Here is an 18,879-nt window from a genome sequence, read left to right on the forward strand (position 1 = left end):
GGGGGATGGAAAATGGAAAAAACAGATGAATGGAACTGAGGTACAAACTTCCACTTATGGAAAGAACAAGCTACAGGAATGAAAAGTACAACACAGGGAATATAGTTAGTGATATTGTAATAGCATTGTATGGTGACAGATGGTAGCTACACTTGTGGTAAGCACAGACTAACATTCAGAGTTGCTGAATCACTATGTTGTATAACTGAAACTAATATAACCTTGTATGTCAACTATGCTTCAATAAAAGTAAATAAATGAATGGACAGATAAATAATAAAGGAGGAAGAAGTAAGACATTATCATACAGACAAAAGTGAAAGGAGTTCTACACCATTAGCCTGCCCTATAAAAAATGGTCAAGGGAGTCTTTTGGGTTGAAATGAAAGGATATTAGACAGTAACTTGAAGCCATATGAAAACATAAAACACTCCAGTAAAGATAAATACATGGACAAATAAGAGAATATTATTATAATTTTGTTTTATATTCTTTATTTTCTACAATATTTAAAAGATAACTGCACAAAAATAAGTATAAATATATGTTAATGGATACACAATATGTAAAAATGTAACATATGACATCAATAACATGGGAAAGAGGCAGATTGTAAGGGGGTAGCTTTTTCTATGCAAGCAAAGTTAGGTTGACATCAATTTAAGATAGATTACTGTAACTTTAGGATGTTACATGTAATGCCCATGGTAACTACAAATAAAATATCTAGAGCATATACAGAAATGGAAACAAGGGATTCAAAATGTGTTATTACAAAATTCAACCAAATAGAAAGGAAAGCAGTAATGAAATAAATGATAGCCAAAAAAAAAAACTATCAAACATATAGAAAATAAGTAATAAAATGGCAAATATTCATTTGATTAAACTCCCCAACCAAAAGACATAAATTTGCAAAATAGATACTTAAAAAAAAAACTAGGATCCAACTATATGCTGTCTACAAGACACTCGTTTTATTTTATTTTTTAAAAGATTTTATTTGACAGAGAGCAAGAGAGCACAAGCAGGGAGAGCAACAGAGAGAGAGGGAGAAGCAGTCTCCTCCCTGAGCAGGAACCCAATGTGGGGCTTGATTCCAGGACACTGGGACCATGACCTAAGCCAAAGGTAGATGCTTAACCAACTGAGCCACCCAGGTACCCCAAGAGGCTCATTTTAGATCTAAGGACACACATAAATTGAAAATAAAGGGTATTTTCATGCAAATGTAACCAAAAGACAGCAGGGGTGGCTATACTAATATAAGAAAAATTAGACTTTAAGTCAGAAACTATTAGACAAAGAGGACATTATATAGTAACAAAAAGGTCAATTCACTAAGAATATATAATAACTATAAATATATATGCACCCAGCAAAGTGCCCATTGATAGATGGATAAAGAAAATGTAAAAAACATCACACACACACACACACACACACACACACACACACACACACAACAGAATGTTATTCCATCAAATAAAGAGAGGAAATCTTGACATTTGTGACAAAATGGATGAAACTTGCAGGCCTTATGCTAAGTAAACTAAGTCAGACAGAGACAAATACTACATGATTTTACTTATGAGTGAAATCTAAAAAGATTAAAATAAAATAAATAAATAACAAAAAGAGATAAACTCCTAGATACAGATAACAGATTAGTGTTTTCCAGGGGCCACAGATGGATACAATGGGTAAGGGGGTCAAAAGGTACAAGTTTAGTTATAAAATTAAAAAGTCATGGGATATAATGTACAACATGGTAACCATTGTCAATGATATTGTATACTTGTAAGTTGCTATGAGAGTATATTTTAAAAGTTCTCAACACAAGAAAAAAATTGTAACCATGCATGATGATAGGTGTTAACTAGATTTGTTGTAGTGATCATTTTACAATATATACAAATGTGGAATCATGTTGTACACCTAAAACTAATGTACCATGTCAATTATAACTCAACAGCTACATATGCACCAGACATCAGCACTCCTAAATATATGAAACATTCACAGAATTAAAGGGAGAAATAGCTCTACAATCATAGTATAGACTTTGATATCCTACTTTCAATAATGGATAGACCAGGGGACAAGATGGCAGAAGAAGAGTAGGGTCTTCAACTCACCTGGTCCCACCAACTTCCCCAGATAACTTTCAAAACATCCTGAACACCTACAAATTCAACCTGCAATTTAAAGAGAGAACAGCTAGAACACTACAGAGAAAAAAAGTTTTTGCTTCTAACAAGGTAGAAAAGAAAGAAAAGAAATGAAATGAAAAGAAAAGAGAAAGAAAGAAGTGGGGGAGGGGCCCCGCGAGGAGCCAGGCTAAAGCGGAGCCAAGAGAGCCTCCGGGACAGGAAAGCCCAGCCCTGGAAAAGCGGGAACTTTAAAAATCCACGCCGGATTTTTTTCCAGATGGAAAAGTGCTTAGCAGGGAAATCGGGCAGAATTGCAGAGGGGCGGGCAGTGAAGCCTCAAGATTCCCAGAATCACCATTAGAGGAGGGGCGCCTTGGGGAAAAGCTCACCACAAACCGTGGTGGGATCTCAGTAAAGGGCTGGAGCCCCGCAGCCCTGGGGCATTTAGGAGAAGCCGGTCGGTTAGGCAGGAGCATGGTTCCAGCAGCACAGGGCCTCAGATCCCAGGGCGCCCAAGCGGACAAAGCCAGGATCCTGCGTTCCGCCCAGGAACAGGTAGCAGCGGGAAGGGCACAGGACAGCGAGGGCTCTCCTGCCACTGGGCGCCCCCCAAGCTGTGCAGATCAGCGCACCCGCACCTGCCCCGGGGGCATCTAGGCCAGTGCGTACGTACTGGGGGGCTGCGGTAGTTACTCACGTAGAGCTGACTCCAGAGCTGGAAATCTGGTCACTGCCATTGTCCTTTTTTCCTCCGGGTTTCACCTGGTGCCTGGGAGAGGCAGGGCCACCAGGGAACAGAGGCCTCACGGGGTAAACAGCTCACACTGAGCCCAGCACCTGGCAAGGTGGGGGGGGCATCTCTGCTCAGGCACACACACCTGAGAATCTGCACAGCAGACCCTTCCCCCAGAAGACCAGCTGGAAGAACAAGGGAAGAGCAAGTTTTTCACTAAGCAGCGCTGGAAAGCTCCAGGACCAAGGGAAAATTGAGGGAATATAGTATATAGAACTAGAGGGTCCCCCCCCCCTTTAAAAATTTTTCCCCTTTTTCCATTACAACTTGTTTTCATAGCAGACTAAAAATTTTCAGTATTTTTTTCTTTTCCCACCTTAACTACCATGTTTTACCAGCTCTTCATTTTTAAGTTTTTTCCTTTTTGACTTTCATATTTCTACAATTACACATCTTAGATATATTTTTCACTTCTGGATTCCCTTCAACATATTCAAGTTAATTTTGTTTTGTTCTTTTTGTGTTCTCTGCCTCGTTTTGTTCTACAATGGCGGAATTTAATACTTTCTAAACATGACCAGCATGCGCCCAGAACCAAGTGGAATACCGTGCTGGTTCATTCTGTGAGATTATATTCTCTCTTCCCATTCTGTTCCCCTCTTTTATGTTGTTTATGTTTTGGTGGTCAGTGTTGGGGCTTTCTATAAGTATTACTGGTTTATATAAATTTGGGATTGAGCATCTTCTAGCATACAGAACAAAATACACTCAGAACCAAGAAGATCACCCTCTAGGACCCCTCAGGTAGACTACATTCTCTCTCCATTATTACTTCTTCACCACCACCATCCCCCACACCCCCCCTTTTTTTTCTCTTTTTTTCTCTTTTCTTCTTTACTTTTTTTTTCTTTTTCTTTCTTCTTCTCCTTTGGGGTTATTGGCCTTTTATTTTTTACTACTTTGTTTTAAAATTTGTTTTTCAAAAAAAAAAATTTGTTTTTCCACCATTTGCTTTGACGTGGATGGAACTGGAGGGTATTATGCTGAGTGAAATAAGTCAATCTGGGAAGAACAAGCATTATATGGTCTCATTCATTTGGGGAATATAAGTAATAGTGAAAGGGAATAAAGGGGAAAGGAGAAAAAATGAGTGGGAAGTATCAGAAAGGGAGACAGAACTTGAAAGACTCCTAACTCTGGGAAATGACAGGTGGTGGAAGGGGAGGTGGGTGGGGGGTGGGGGTGACTGGGTGACAGGCACTGAGGTGGGCACTTGACGGGATGAGCACTGGGTGTTATTCTATATGTTGGCAAATTGAACACCAATAAAAAATAAACTTATAAAAAAATTTAAAAAATAAAATTTGTTTTTCACTTTAGTGGTCTGTTTTGTTATTATCTTCTTTTTCATTTTCTGGTCTCTGACGTCATCAGGATCATCTAGGGTGGAATTTATTTAGGTCTTGGTTAATATTTTTGACTCAATCCTCTCATACAGCCACTCTGCACTGAACAAAATGACTAGAAGGAAGAATTCACCACAAAAGAAAGAATCAGAAACAGTACTCTGCCACAGAGTTACAGAATATGGATTTCAATTCGATGTCAGAAAATCAATTCAGAAGCACAATTATAAAGCTACCGGTGGCTCTGGAAAAAAAGCATAATAGACTCTAGAGACTATTACTGCAGACTTTAGATCTAATCAGTCTGAAATTAAAAATAAATTAAATGAGATTCAATCTAACTGGATGCCCTAACTACTAGGGTTAATGAGGTGGAAGAAAGTGTGAGGGATGCCTGGATGGCTCAGTGGTTGGGTGCCTGCCTTCAGCTCAGGTCATGATCCCAGTATCTGGGATTGAGTCCTGCATCAGGCTCCCTAAAAGGAACCTGCTTCTCCCTCTACCTATGTCTCTGCCTCTCTCTTCAGTCTGTGTCTCTCATGAATAAATAAATAAATCTTTAAAAAAAAAAAAGAGTGAGTGAGTAACATAGAAGACAAGTTGATGGTAAGGAAGGAAGCTGAGGGAAAAAGGGAAAAACAATTAAGAGACCATGAGGAAAGGCTAATAGAAATAAATGATGGCCTGAGAAAGAAGAATCTATGTATAATTGGGGTTCCAGAAAAGGCCGAGAGGGAGAAAGGGCCACAAAGTATATTTGAACAAATCATAGCAGAGAATTTCCCTAATTTGGGGAGGGAAGCAGGCATTCAGATCCAGGAGATAGAGAGGTTCCCGCCCCCCCCCAAAAAAAATCAATAAAAACCATTCAACACCTCGACATTTAATAGTGAAACTTGCAAATTCCAAAGATAAAGAGAAAATCCTTAAAGCAGTGAGAGACAAGAGATTCTTAACTTATATGGGGAAAAATATTAGATTAACAGCAGACTTCTCCACAGAGACCTGGCAGGCCAGAAAGGGCTGGCAGGATATATTCAGGGTCCTAAGTGAGAAGAGCATGCAGACAAGAATACTATATGCAGCAAGGCTCTCATTCAGAATAGGAGAGATAAAGAGCTTCCAAGATAGGCAGAAACTGAAAGAATATGTGACCACCAAGCCAGCTCTGCAAGAAATATTAAGGGGACCCTGTAAAAGAAAGAGGGAGCCCAAAGAAATAATCCACAAAACAAGGACTGAATAGGTATTACGATGACATTAAATTCATTTCTTTCAATAGTTACTCTGAACGTGAATGGGCTAAATGATCCCATCAAAAGATGCAGGGTATCAGACTGGATAAGAAAGCAAGAACAATCCATACACTGTCTACAAGAAACTCATTTTAGACCTAAGGATACCTCCAGCCTGAAAATGAAAGGGTGTAGAACCATTTACTATTCAAATGGTCCTCAAAAGAAAGCTGGGGTAGCAATCCTCATATCAGATAAATTAAAGTTTATCCCAAAGACTGTAGTAAGAGATGAAGAGGGACATTATATCACACTTAAAGGGTCAATCCAACAAGAAGACCTTACAATCATGAGCATTTATGCCCCTAATGTGGGAGCTGCCAAGTATATCAATCAATTAATAACCAAAGTAAAGACATACTTACATAATAATACACTAATAGTAGGAGACTTCAACACAGCATTTTCAGCAAATGACAGATATTCTAAGCAGAACATCACCAAAGAAACAGGGCCTTAAATGATACACTGGACCAAATGGATTTCACAGATATATACACAACTTTCCATCAGAACACAACTGAATACACATTCTTCTCAAGTTCACATGGAACTTTCTTCAGAATAGACCATATACTGGGTCACAAATCAGGTCTCAACCAACACTAAAAAATTGGGATTGTTACCTGCATATTTTCAGACCACAATGCTTTGACGCTAGAATTCAATCACAAGAAAAAATTTGGAAGAAACTCAAACACATGGAGGTTAAAGATCATCCTACTAAAAGATGAATGAATCAACCAGGAAGTTAGAGAATTAAAAAGACTCATGGAAACTAATGAAAATGAAGATACAACCATTCAAAATCTTTGGGATACAGCAAATGCAGTCTCAAGAGGGAAATACATTGCAATACAAGCCTCCATCAAAAAATTGGAAAAAACTCAAATACACAAGATAATCTTGCACCTAAAGGAATTGGAGGAAGAACAGTAAGTAAAACCTACACCAGGCAGAAAAAGGGATATAATAAAGATTTGAGCAGAACTCAATGAGATAGAGAACTGTAGAACAGATCAACAAAACCCAGGATTTAGTTCTCTGAAAGAATTAATAAGATAGATAAACCACTAGCCAGCCTTACTAAAAAGAAAAAAGACTCAAATTAATAAGATCATGAATAAAAGAGGAGTTATCATAACCAATACCAAGGAAATACAAATGATTTTTAAAACCATATTATGAACAGCTATATGCTGACAAATTAGGCAATCTAGAAGACATGGATGCATTTCTGGAAAACCACAAATTATCAAAACTGGAACAGGAAGAAATAGAAAACTTTAACAGGCCAATAACTGGAAGGAAATTGAAGTAGTCATCAAAAACCTCCCAAGACACAAAAATACAGGGCCAGATGGCTTCTCAGAGGAATTCTATCAAACATTTAAAGAAGAAATAATACCTATTCTACTAAAGCTGTTCCGAAGGATAGAAAGGGATGGAATACTTCCAAACTCATTTTATGAAGCCAGCATCACCTTGATTCCAAAACCAGATGAAGACCTAACCAAAAAGGAGAATTATAGACCAATATCCCTGATGAACACAGATGCAAAAATTCTCAACAAGATACTAGCCAATAGGATCCAACAGTACATTAAGAAGATTCTTCACCATGACCAAGTGGGATTTATCCCCGGGATGCAAGGGTGGTTTTACACTCATAAAACAATCAAAGTGATAGATCACATCAACAAGAGAAAAAACAAGAACCATATTATCTTCCTAATACATGCCAAGAAAGCATTTGACAAAATACAGCAGCTAATTCCTGATCAAAACTCTTCAGAGTGTAGGGATAGAGGGAACATTCCTCAGTATCTTAAAAGCCATCTATGAAAAACCCACAGTAAATATCATTCTCAGTGAGGAAACACCGAGAGCCTTTCCCCCAAGATCAGGAACATAACAAGGATGTCCAGTCTCACCACTGCTATTCAACACAGTACTAGAAGTCCTAGCCTCAGCAATCAGGCAACAAAAAGAAATAGAAGTCATTCAAATTGGCAAAGAAGAAGTCAAACTCTCCCTCTTCACAGATAACATGACACTGTAACTCTCCTCAAAGAGTTAAAAATAGAACTACCCTATGACCCAGCAATTGCACTACTGGGGATTTACCCCAAAGATACAGATGCAGTCAAGGACCGAGATACCTGCACCCCAATGTTTGTAGCAGCAATGTCCACAATAGCCAAACTGTGGAAGGAACCTAGATGTCCTTCGACAGATGAATGGATAAAGAAGATGTGGTCTATATATACAATGGAATATTACCCAGCCATTAGAAAGGATGAATACCCACTATTTGCTTCGATGTGGATGGAACTGGAGAGTATTATGTTGAGTGAAGTAAGTCAATTGGAGAAGGATAATCATCATATGGTTTAACTCATATGGGGAATATAAGAAATAGTGAAAAGGATTATAAGGGAAAATGAGTGAGAAAAATTAGAGAGGGTGACAAAACATGAGAGACTCCTAACTCTGGGAAACAAACAAAGGGTAGTGGAAGGGGAGGTGGGCGGGGGACTGGGTAATGGGCACTGAGGGGGTCACTTGATGGGATGAGCACTGGGTGTTATACTATATGTTGGAAAATCAAACTTCAATTTAAAAAATGGAAAAAAAATAATGGATAGACTAGGCAAAAAGGTTATCAGTAAGGAAGCAGAGAAACTGAACAGCTCTGTAGAACAATTTGACCTAACAGATATAAAACAGAACATGCCACCCAACAGGAACAACAGGAGAATACATTTCTCTCAAGTACACATGGAACATTCTCTAGGTTAGACCATATATAAACACAGAGCAGTCTTAAACATAAAAAGATTGAAGTCATACAAGGTATTTTTTTTTTTGTTGTTACAAGAGAATACAACTAGGAATCAACAGCAAAAATATAATTGGAAAATTCACTATGTGAGAATTAAAAACACATTCTTAAACAACAAAGGAGTCCAAAAATAAATTTAAAATGTCTTGGGATAAATGAAAATGAAGATAAGCTCCAGTCACTGAGCCACCACAGAGGACTCAGCAACCTCTCCCTTTTGCTCCCAAGCTTCTGCGCATTCCATACCCCAGTCTGCTTTCCCCCACCACCCCCTTCCACAGACCATTTTTACTGAAGAAAAGGAATCATATTACATCTGCTATCCAGAACATCCTCTCTTTCAACCCCTTTGCTGATGCAAGTAAGGGTGATGATCTACTTCCTGTTGGCACTGAGGATTATATCCATGTAAGATTCAATAGAGAAATGGCAGGAACCCCTACTACTATCTAAGGGATCACTAATGATTATGATAAAAAAAATAAACTAGTAAAGACATTTAAGAAGAAATTTGCTTGTAATGGCACTGTAACTGAGCATCCAGAATATGAAGAAATAATTCAGCTAAAGGGTGACCAGCACAAGAACATGGGCCAGCTCCTCCTAGAGACTGGACAAGCTAAGGATGACCAGCTGAAGGTTCATTGGTTTTAAGAGCTTCTGTATCAATAAAGCCCAAATGAGGTTTTCTTTTCTTTTCTTCTTTTCTTTCTTCTTCTTTCTTTCTTTTCTTTTCTTTTCTTTTCTTTTCTTTTCTTTTCTTTTCTTTTCTTTTCTTTCTTTTCTTTTCTTTTTTCTCTTCTCTTCTTTCAGACTTTTTAAAAAGCTTATTCATGGGAGACACAGAAAGAGAGGCAGAGACATAGGTGGAGGGAGAAGCAGTCCCATTGCAGGGAGCCCAATGCAGAATTTGATCCCAGCACCCTGGGATCACAACCCAAGCCAAAGGCAGACGCTCAACCACTGAGCCACCCAGGTGCCCCTCAAATGAGGTTTTCCTTGCAATGAGTAGAATTTCCCTTCTACCCCTTGTCACAAAAACTTCACAGCTTGTAGGTTTGTAGCCATGTGGGGACTGCTTTTAACTTGGACTTGTGTAATTCCTTCCTCCAATAAACTGAAAAGAGCTTGGAGGCCTTCTTTTCAACAGAGGTAAAGCAGTAGGTTTCTGGCAGTGTCCAGCCTGAAACTGAGCAGTAATGTGATGTTTCAGTCAAGCCTAGAGCCCCAAGATCACAGACAGCTATGTCTGGCCAGAAGTTCCTTGGCTCCTCCTCAGTTCAGAATGTCACTATCTAAACAGCCCATGGTGAAGCTGAGATGACAGAATGGGGTAAGGCACAACAGCAGCTGTGCTGCTAGGAGGAGGTTATTGGTAATCGAAGAAAGATCGCTGGTGTCTCCAACCTGACCAGTTAAGCAGGGCTTAGAACAGCCACCTTCCCTCTAGTGAGATGTGATAGGACATCTGGCTTGCCACCAAGGTCTTTTTGACCAGAGCTATCCTAGCTAATCAATTTTCAAACACCCAAATGTGAGGCCGATCTTCTATCAGTGTTAAACTTTTGACAAGGGAACAGACTTCAAACTGATCTAACACTCATGTAGCTAGCTGTAGAGCTTGCAACTTACTAGCAACAGCTGCCCAATTCCATGTGAATGTGCCAAAACTTATGGGATGCAGTGAGAGCAATGGTAACAGGGAAATTTATTGGTAGAAATGCTTATATTAAAAAAGAGGAAAGGTTTCAAATAAATAACCTAAGTTTATACTTAAGGAACTAGAAAAACAAGAACAAAATCTAGCAGAAGGAAGGAAATACTAAAGACTAGAACAGAGATAAATAAAATAGAAAATAGACAAGTAATAGAGAAAATTAGTGAAACCATAAGTTGGTTCTTTAAAAAGATCAAAAAAATTGGCAAAACTTTGGTTAGACTGACAAAGAAAAAAGAGGGAAGGACCAAATTACAACAAAATGAAAGAGAGGATGTTACTACCCACTTTACAGAAATAAAAAGGATTGTAAGAAAGTACCCTAAACACTTGTATGCCAATAAATTGAATAAAAAAATGGACAAACTCCTAGAAATGCAAAGTCTACCAGGATAGAATCATGAGGAAGTAGAAGATCTAAATAGTATATATAACTATAACTAGTCAGGAGATTGAATAAGTAATCAGAAATCTCCCAAAAAGAAAACTCAAGACCAGATGGCTTCCCTAGTAAATTCTACCAAACATTTACAGAAGAATTAACACCAACCCTTTTCAAATTCTTCCAAAACATTGAAGAAGAACACTTGCTAACTTATTCTATGAGGCTAGCATTACTTGGATACCAAAACCAAACACACATACTACAGGAAATCTATAGACCAATATCCCTGATGATACTGAAGCAAAATCTTCAAAAAAATACTAGCAAACTGAATCCAGCAGCATATTAAAAGTATTATGCACCACAACCAAGTGGTATCTATTCCTGGACTGAAAGATGATCCAACATACAAAAATCAATCAATGTAATATACAACATTAACAGAATGAAGGAAGAACATCACATGATTATATCAATTGATGCTGAAAAAACATTTAATAGGTCACCTGGATGGCTCAGTAGTTAAGTGTCTGCCTTTTTTTTTTTTTTAAGTGTCTGCCTTTTGCTCAGGTCATGATCCCAGGGTCCTAAGACCAAGCCCCACATCAGGATCCCTGCTCAATGGGGAGTCTGCTTCTCTCTCTTCCTCTGCTTCTACCCTTGGCTTGTGCTTGCTCTCTTTCTAGTTCTCTCTCTCTCTCTCTCTCTTTCTCTCTCTCTCACACACACACACACACAAATAAAATATTTTTAAATAAAATATTTTTAAAAATGAAATCAACATACAGAAATATGTTGCATTTCTGTACACCAATAATGAAGTAGCAGAAAAAGAAATCAAGGAATCAATCCCATTTACAATTGCACCAAAAAACAGAAGATACCTAGGAATAAACCTAACCAAAGAGGTAAAAGATCTGTACTCTGTAAACCATCAAGCACTTATAAAAGAAACTGATGAGGACACAAAGAAATGGAAAAACATTCCATGTTCATGGATTGGAAGAACAATGTTAAAATGTCTATACTTCCCAAACCAATCCACACAGTTAATGCAATCCCTATCAAAATACCACCTATATAGATCTTATACATATTTTATCAGATTTCATTTTTTGTATGCTACTCTAAATGGTATGTTTTTTAAATTTCATATTCCCAGTGTTTATTGCTGGTATATAGGAAAGCAACCTTATATATCAACCTTTTACCTTGAAGCCTTGCTATACCTGCTTATTAGTTTCAAGAGTTTTACTCTTTTGAGGAGAGGGGTGTTTTTTTGGTTGATTGATTCTTTAGTATTCTACACAATAATTTCTGTTTAAAAAATTCTACTTCTTCCTTTTCAATCTGCATATTTTTTATTCCCTTTTCATGTCTTATTAGAGTAACTAAGACTTCTAGTATAATGGGAATGCAAAAGCTAAAAGACAACATTCTTACCTTGTTCTCCATCTTATGTGGAAAGTGTCCAGTTTCTCACCATTAACCTTTGATGCAAACTGTAGTGTTTGCTTAATAAGTCTTGTTTCCTAGAATAGTTTTAGGTTCACCACAAAATTGAAGGGAAGATATATATATTTTCCAAATATTCCCTGCCGCAACACATGGATAGGCTCCTTCATTATCAACATTCCCAACCACAATAGTACTTTTTTAACAATTGACGAGCCTACTACACTGATACATCATAATCCATAAAGTCCATAGTTTATGTACTGTTCATTCTTGGTATTGTACATTTTATGGATTTGGACAAAAATGTAATGACATGTACCCATCACAAGACTTTCATACAGCATTTTCACTGCCTTGAAAATTATCTATGACCCACCTATTTATCCCTTCCGATCCCCAATCCCTGGCAACCACTAAAATTTTTACTGTCTCTATAGTTTTGCCTTTTCCAGAATGTTATATAGCTGGAATCATACAGTATGCCTTTTTCTTTTAGATTGGCTTCTTTTACTTAATCATATATATTTAAGTTTTCTCCATATCTTTTCATAGCTTGATAGTTCGTTTGTTTTTTTTAGCTCTGGATAATATTCCATTGTCTGGATGTAACACAAATTATTTATCCATTCACCTACTAAATGACATCTAGGTTGCTTCCAAGTTTTGGCAATTATAAATAAAGCTGCTCAAAACTTTTTTTAAAGATTTTATTTATTTATTTATTCATGAGAGAGAGTGAGAGAGAGAGAGAGAGAGAAGAGAAGAGAGAGGTAGTTTGCAAATATCTTCTCCCGTTCTGTAGGTTGTCTTTTAGTTTTGTTGACTGTATCCTTTGCTGTGCAAAAGCTTCTTATCTTGATGAAGTCCCAATAGTTCATTTTTGCTTTTGTTTCTTTTGCCTTTGTGGATGTATCTTGCAAGAAGTTACTGTGGCCGAGTTCAAAAAGGGTGTTGCCTGTGTTCTCCTCTAGAATTTTGATGGACTCTTGTCTCACATTTAGATCTCTCATCCATTTTGGGTTTATCTTTGTGTATGGTGAAAGAGAGTGGTCCAGTTTCATTCTTCTGCATGTGGATGTCCAATTTTCCCAACACCATTTATTGAAGAGACTGTCTTTCTTCCAATGGATAGTCTTTCCTCCTTTATCGAATATTAGATGACCATACATTTCAGGGTCCACTTCTGGGTTCTCTATTCTGTTCCATTGATCTATGTGTCTGTTTTTGTGCCAGTACCACACTGTCTTGATGACCACAGCTTTGTAGTACAACCTGAAATCTGGCATTGTGATGCCCCCAGCTATGGTTTTCTTTTTTAAAATTCCCCTGGCTATTCGGGGTCTTTTCTGATTCCACACAAATCTTAAAATAATTTGTTCTAACTCTCTGAAGAAAGTCCATGGTATTTTGATAGGGATTGCATTAAACGTGTAAATTGCCCTGGGTAACATTGACATTTTCACAATATTAATTCTGCCAATCCATGAGCATGGAATATTTTTCCATCTCTTTGTGTCTTCCTCAATTTCTTTCAGAAGTGTTCTATAGTTTTTAGGGTATAGATCCTTCACCTCTTTGGTTAGGTTTATTCCTAGGTATCTTACGCTTAACCAACAGAGCCACCAGGTGCCCCTGATGTGCATCAGTTTTGTGATTTTCTTCACATAGATCTTGTACATCTTTCTTTAGATTTATACTATTTATTTTTTTAATAAATTTAGTTTTTATTGGTGTTCAATTTACCAACATATAGAATAACACCCAGTGCTCATCCCGTCAAGTGCCCACCTCAGTGCCCGCCACCCAGTCACCCCCACCCCCCACCCTCCTCCCCTTCCACCACCCCTAGTTCGTTTCCCAGAGTTAGGAGTCTTTCATGTTCTGTCTCCCTTTCTGATATTTCCCACTTATTTTTTCTCCTTTCCCCTTTATTCCCCTTCACTATTTTTTATATTCCCCAAATGAATGAGACCATATAATGTTTGCCCTTCTCCGACTGACTTATTTCACTCAGCATAGTACCCTCCAGTTCCATCCACATTGAAGCAAATGGTGGGTATTTGTCGTTTCTAATGGATGAGTAATATTCCATTGTATACATAGACCACATCTTCTTTATCCATTCATCTTTCGATGGACACCGAGGCTCCTTCCACAGTTTGGCTATTGTGGACATTGCTGCTATAAACATTAGGGTACAGGTGTCCCAGCGTTTCATCGCATCTGTATCTTTGGGGTAAATCCCCAGCAGTGCAATTGCTGAATCATAGGGCAGTTCTATTTTTAACTCTTTGAGGAACCTCCCCACAGCTTTCCAGAGTGGCTGTACCAGTTCACATTCCCACCAACAGTGCAAGAGGGTTCCCTTTCTCCACATCCTCTCCAACACTTGTTTCCTGTCTTGTTAATTTTCCCCATTCTCACTGATGTGAGGTGGTATCTCATTGTGGTTTTGATTTGTATTTCCCTGATGGCAAGTGATGCGGAGCATTTTCTCATGTGCTTGTTGGCCATGTCTATGTCTTCTCTGTGAGATTTCTGTTCATGTGTTTTGCCCATTTCATGATTGGATTGTTTGTTTCTTTGCTGTCAAGTTTAATAAGTTCTTTATAGATCTTGGAAACTAGCCCTTTATCTGATACCAGCTCTGCAAGAAATTTTAAGGGGGACTCTTAAAATTCCCCTTTAAGAAGAAGTCCAATGGAACAATCCACAAAAACAAGGACTGAATAGGTATCATGATGACACTAAACTCATATCTTTCAATAGTAATGTGAATGGGCTTAATGACCCCATCAAAAGGTGCAGGTTGTCAGACTGTATAAAAAAGCAGGACCCATCTATTTGCTGTCTACAAGAGACTCATTTTAGATATATTAAGTATTTAAATTTGGGGCAGTGCTAATGTAAATGGTAATGTATTTTCATTTCAAATCCTACTTGTTCAGTTCTGGTACACAGGAAAGCAACTGATTTTTTAACCTTGCATCCTGCAACTTTGCCATAATTGCTATTTGTTCCAGGATTTTGTTGTTGTTGATTCTTTTGGATTTTCTACATAAACAGTCGCATCACCTACAAAAAATATTTTTATTTCTTCCTTCCCAGTCTGTGTATCTTTTATTTCTGTGTGTTGTCTTAGTGCACTAACTAGAACCTCCAGCAATGTTGAAAAGGAGTGATGAGAGGGGACATCCTTACCTTGTTCCTGCCTTAGTGGGGAAGCTTCAAGTTTCTCATCATGAAGTAAAATTTTAGCTTTAATGTTGTTGGGATTTTTTTTTTTTAGATATGGAGATATTCTTTATCAGGTTCAGGACATTCTTCTCTATTCCTAGTTTACCAAGCGTTTTTATCATGAATGGGTGTTGGGCTATAGGTTTTTTTATGTATGTTCTTCACCTAGTTAGGAAATTCCCCTCTATTACCAGTCTGCTGGATTTTTATCATGAATAGGTGTTGAATTTTTGTGGTGTATAATGCACTGTTGGATTCAACTTGCATCTATGATAATGAGAGATATTGCTCTATAGTTTTCCCTTCTTATAATTCTTTTATCTAGTGTTGCTATTAGGGTACTGTTGGCCTTACACAATAAGTTAAAAATTGCTTCCTCTGCTTCTGTTTTCTGGAAGAGATTGTGAAGAATTGGTATCATTTCTTCCTTAAATGTTTGGTAGAATTCACCAGTGAAACCATTGTGGTCTGGTGCTTTCTTTCTTCATCTTGGAATGTTATTTATTATTACTTCAATTTCTTTAATTGTATAAGCAATTCAGATTACCTATTTCTTCTGTGAGAGTTTTTGTAGTTTGTGTCCTTCAATAAATGGTCCATTTCATCTAAGCTATTAAATTTGTAAGTTACAAAGTATTGATAGTGTTCCTTTGTTATCTTTTTAATCATTAGTGATGACCCTTCTCTCATTACTGATATTACAAATTTGTATGTCCTTTTTTTTTTCTTCACTTGACTAAAGCTTTATCAATTTTTATTTACATTTTCACAAACTTTTGGCTTTGATGATTTTCTCTATTGTTTTCGATTTTATTGATTTCTGCTCTAATTTCTATAATTTCTTTTCTTCTGCTTGCTTTATTTTTTTAAAGATTTTATTTATTTATTCATGAGAGACACACACACAGAGAGAGAGAGAGGCAGAGACACAGGCAGAGGGAGAAGCAGGCTCCATGCAGGGAGCCTGATGTGGGACTCAATACCGGGACTCCAGGATCACGCCCGGGGCTGAAGGCGGCGCTAACCCTCTGAGCCACCGGGTGGCTAACCCTCTGAGCCCTCTTCTGCTTGCTTTAGACTTAAATTGCTCTTCTTTTTCTAGTTATGTAAGGTAGACACTTAGATTATTGATTTTAGATATTTTTTCTTTTCTAAAATATGCATTTAATGCTAACCTCCCTAAATACTGTTTTTGTTCCTTCCCCCAATTTTTGATGTTGTAAGTTCATTCAATTCCAAGTATTTTTTCATTTGTGATTTCTTAATCCCATGAATTATTTTTTTAAGATTTTATTTATTACAAATAAATAAAAGCACTTAACCGCTGAGCCACCCAGGTGTCCCAAACCCATGGATTATTCAGAAGTGTGTTGGTTTCCAAATATTGGGAGACTTTCCTTTTTTGCTATTTTTGGAAATTAAACATTGGCCTTTAAGTGCTACGAAGCTGTACTGTTTATCAAATAAGAGCCAGAAATTACTTTTAGAGTGGCATGGATCTTGGAGCACTCATACTGTGCAAGTTTTCCATTGAAAACCGCCTAGTTTCCAAGATCTATAAAGAACTTATTAAACTCAACAGTAAAGAAACAAACAATCCAATCATGAAATGGGCAAAACACATGAACAAAAATCTCACAGAGAAGACATAGACATGGCCAACAAGCACATGAGAAAATGCTCCGCATCACTTGCCATCAGGGAAATACAAATCAAAACCACAATGAGATACCACCTCACACCAGTGAGAATGGGGAAAATTAACAAGGCAGGAAACCACAAATGTTGGAGAGGATGTGGAGAAAAGGGAACCCTCTTACACTGTTGGTGGGAATGTGAACTGGTGCAGCCACTCTGGAAAACTGTGTGGAGGTTCCTCAAAGAATTAAAAATAAACCTGCCCTACGACCCAGCAATTGCACTGTTGGGGATTTACCCCAAAGATTCAGATGCAATGAAACGCCGGGACACCTGCACCCCGATGTTTCTAGCAGCAATGTCCACAATAGCCAAACTGTGGAAGGAGCCTCGGTGTCCATCAAAAGATGAATGGGTAAAGAAGATGTGGTTTATGTATACAATGGAATATTCCTCAGCCATTAGAAACGACAAATACCCACCATTTGCTTCAACGTGGATGGAACTGGAGGGTATTATGCTGAGTGAAATAAGTCAATCGGAGAAGGACAAACAGTGTATGTTCTCATTCATTTGGGGAATATAAATAATAGTGAAAGGGAATATAAGGGAAGGGAGAAGAAATGTGTGGGAAAAATCAGAAAGGGAGACAACATAAAGACTCCTAACTCTGGGAAACGAACTAGGGTTGATGGAAGGGGAGGAGGGCGGGGGGTGGGGGTGAATGGGTGACGGGCACTGAGGGGGGCACTTGACGGGATGAGCACTGGGTGTTATTCTGTATGTTGGCAAATTGAACACCAATAAAAAATAAATTTATTATTAAAAAAGAAAAAGAAAACGGCCTAAAAAAATGCCCTGAACTACTTCATACCGGATGACAGAGCAGAAAAAAAATGCCCATAATACCCCAGAACACCTTCCATGTGTCACATACAGCCCAGGGTGCTGTGGTCACAAAGGGGTCAGTTCAAAATAATCATTAACTTTGAAAGATTCTGATATTTCTATTTCATAGATAATAACACTCCTGCAGTTCAGCAGACCAGCCCTTGGCCAGGGTAAAGAAAGATCAGATTATTCATGGCTTATTTTCTTGAGTGAATTCCACTTTCCTCTTCACCACAGGAAATTCCAAACAACAAAAAAAAAAGTAAAAAAATTAGGGAAAGGAAGAAGAAATAGTTGTGACATATTAAAAACAACAAAATGAGCTTCATCTTGATTAGCTAAAACCTGCTTTCAACTTTCTGAGTAGGCTGAGTTTTTAGTCTTTAATTACAAGTACTGTACCAACACAGTAATTACAAGGAACTGCCTTCCCTTGTCATGACAGCATTGGGTTTCCCATCATCAACATCGTGAATAATTATTTCCTTGCTATTGCTTTCTCACTCTTTCCTTATGAGTTAGCATTAGACATTTCTATGAATTTGGAAATTTCATTCCTAATCTTGGATGCTACCTTATTGTAAACAAATATGATTAATTAATGAGTAACTCAGATGTCACCTCCAACTTTATCACAACATATACAAACGACATTTCCAAAACACCTCCCTCCACACGATCTCCAGTACTGTTAACAACTGACAGGTCAATTTCATTTCAAAATATTTATTCTTAGATTCTTGTTTCCTGAACCATCACCAAATATACATCACCTTCTCTGGGATACTGGACAGCCATTCCTTCTGGAAATCTTAAACTGAGGAGTTTTTAGAATCCTCTAGAAGGCACTACCTTATGATTCTTCAACACAATTTTTGGTCCCAAACCTAAAATGACTAATCTTTATTTTATTTTTTTAAGGTTTTTTTTTTAAGATTTTTATTTGTTCATTCATGAGAGACAGAGAGAGAGAGAGAGAGAGGCAGAGACACAGGCAGAGGGAGAAGCAGGCTCCACGCAGGGAGCTGGACGCAGGACTCAATCCTGGGTCCCCAGGACCACACCCTGGCCTGAAGGCGGCACTAGACCGCTGAGCCACCCGGGCTGCTCTAAAATGACT

At 37.9% G+C, this 18,879-nt stretch overlaps 1 pseudogene; it reads left to right on the plus strand.

Moving 5' to 3' along the window:
* The first annotated feature begins 2,628 nt into the window (after window positions 1-2,628).
* Window positions 2,629-9,087, plus strand: LOC112915382 (eukaryotic translation initiation factor 1 pseudogene; annotated as a pseudogene).
* The last annotated feature ends 9,792 nt before the right edge of the window (window positions 9,088-18,879 follow it).

This window comes from Vulpes vulpes, chromosome 16 (genome assembly GCF_048418805.1).
Source record: "Vulpes vulpes isolate BD-2025 chromosome 16, VulVul3, whole genome shotgun sequence".
Classification (NCBI taxonomy): domain Eukaryota; kingdom Metazoa; phylum Chordata; class Mammalia; order Carnivora; family Canidae; genus Vulpes; species Vulpes vulpes.